Genomic DNA, 2,545 nt, shown 5'->3' on the forward strand with positions numbered 1-2,545 from the left:
GAGTGATGGGGCAGCGTCAGGGTCGCCGAGCCGGAACTCCCCCAGCACCACTCCTGTGGGATTGGGGCAGTGCCTGCTGGAACACACCGCAGGTATAATGAGGGCACAGTGGACTGAGAGGGCAGCCAGTCGGCCGTCACTGGGTCCTGTCGCTCTGAAGCCAGCTCGGCCAGCAGGCAGACAGGAAATAAAGCAGAGAGACTGAGGCAGCAAGTCCCTGATGCCAGATCCTGGCTACAGCTTCAATTGGGAGGACATGAAAGGCCTAGATAGTGACTCCACTGACAGCGAGAGAGGAAATGGAGGGAAGGAGGAGGAGGAGAGCCGGGATCTGGGCCACATCTCTGTCTGATTGTCCCTCTGGGGCTGCCAGCAGCTGAACCAGACCTCTGTTCAGTCAGTGTTCCTGCTGATCTGAAGCCAGTGCAGCTCTGTCTTTTGCCCCTGTGAGCTCTACTCGCTCTCCCTCTCAGTTTGCTTCGCCTTCCCTTCATTTTCTCCCTCACACTGTCTTTCTCTGTTTACACACTATCCTGTGACTGTGGAGCAGAGGATGCAGGTGCTGCTACTAAACAGTGAAAGGCTGCAGTCACTGTTTACTCCACGTTTTAACTCATGAAACCAACCAGAGATGGAACGTTTACATGCTATATATGTATATGCAGATTCTAGAAAGCCATTTTAGCATTCATTTGCTTAAAGGGAAACATTTCTCCATGCTCATGTGCATCATTTTTGACATCACAGATCGTGGTTCAATATGCAACTTACACAGATGTGATAAGGAAACCTCCAGTGCATGTATGGACTTTTCAGTGAAGTAGGAGACGTTTTTTTGTCAAGCAGTCAAATGAATATTTATATATTCATTGATTCTGGATTTTACATTGAAGAAAAATAGTTTTTAAAGAACTTCTAATGAGAATTATATCAGACACAAATTCCAAGCGAATAATTCTTTTAGCCTGTTTGTAGGGGATCATTAAACCTGCAGTAACTGATTTTTTTGGCCAGTTAGGGGCAGAGGAAACACTGAACATACTGTAACACTGGCACTTCATCACCTGTTAAGTTGATAAGACAGTACGATAACAGCTGCTTGTTTACATAACAACCAGTTACGGAGTAACATTATTATTCATTTAGTGTTATGTATGTTTAATATTCCCTATATTTTAGCTCCATGTTTGGTCTCCACCACCTCCTGAGGGAAATATCTGGTTCTTCAGTTACTAAATGCCTACTGATCTCTGACTGGGGCTGTCAGCTGTTTGCTGCTGAGCTGGTTATGAGAGTGGGTTTTAAGAGCTGTTTCTGCTACTTACTTCCTGCTCCAGCTGTTAACATCTCTACAAAGGCAGTGAGAGTGAACCCACTTAGTCAACAATGAGCTGAAACCCACTGTAAAGCTCCAGAAGGCAGCTGATGATACTCTGTAAGGTTCATGCATCAGTACAAACACAATAGCATGATCTAATACTTTAGAGGGGCCATTCTGGAGCAGAACTGTATTTCAAAATTAAGTACACTTAACTTAAGCAATAGTACATTAAGTAAAAGTCTTTGACTTTTGGAGTATTTTTACATAATGCTGTACTTCTTGTCCTGCTGATAAAACTGCGCATTTGCTTTGCCTTTTCTATTTTGTGTTTTGTTCACTGTTCCCTGTCACAGTTCCCCATGTTAATGATGTTTTATATATCTACAGTTTGTCTTGTTCTGATAGGTGTATGTTAGTATTTCACCAATTGTCCTTGTCATGCAGGATTTCAAACAGCAGTGGCACATACCCACCACAGTGCACAGTGTACTGAGGAATCTGTTTCTTGGCATCATTCTCACAGACTCCTACTGTGTACACATTGTAGAAGAAAGGTCACCTTGGCATGTTACTTATTTGACAAAACAATGGTAACATTTGAAGAATGTAAACATGCATAACAGCAAAAGAGCTGAAAGAGAGAGAATAAGAAAACGGGGCTTCGCTTTGATGGCAGGGGAGGAAAACTCAGCACCTGCACTTTGGGCCAGGCTACATGACATTGTTGCCCCTCCAGTACTCCCCGAGTCACTGTGCCATCCAGTCAGAGGTCACAACCCTGATACTCAGTACCCAGCGTCAGGGAGACTGGCACCCTGATTCAGAACCTGCTCTGACTTCAGATGCCGAGATGAGTCATCCAGAAACTTGAAGACTTCAGTGCTGCATAGAGCTGTCATTCCCTGCAGCACATTCTCCCTCCAAGACGTTAGGGTGTGTATGTTCTGCCGTGTCGCCCTGATTAACCGTTGACATTTTAGATGAGGAACAAAAAACATTTTGTTTTGAAGTCTTAATCCATAACAAGACTCTATTTTAAATTATACCAGCTATTATTTTTATACACTGAATGTTTTTGTCATTAATGGCAACAATTACTGTGTAACTGTAGCTTGCTATTGCAATTAAGACTATTCAACTATTACCAAAATAAATACTGCATATTGTGTCGCTACTTCTACGGTAATAATGCCACTGCTGCTATCTGAAATACTGCTACTACTT

The sequence above is a fragment of the Monopterus albus genome, unplaced genomic scaffold (genome assembly GCF_001952655.1).
Source record: "Monopterus albus unplaced genomic scaffold, M_albus_1.0 scaffold19.1, whole genome shotgun sequence".
Classification (NCBI taxonomy): Eukaryota; Metazoa; Chordata; class Actinopteri; order Synbranchiformes; family Synbranchidae; genus Monopterus; species Monopterus albus.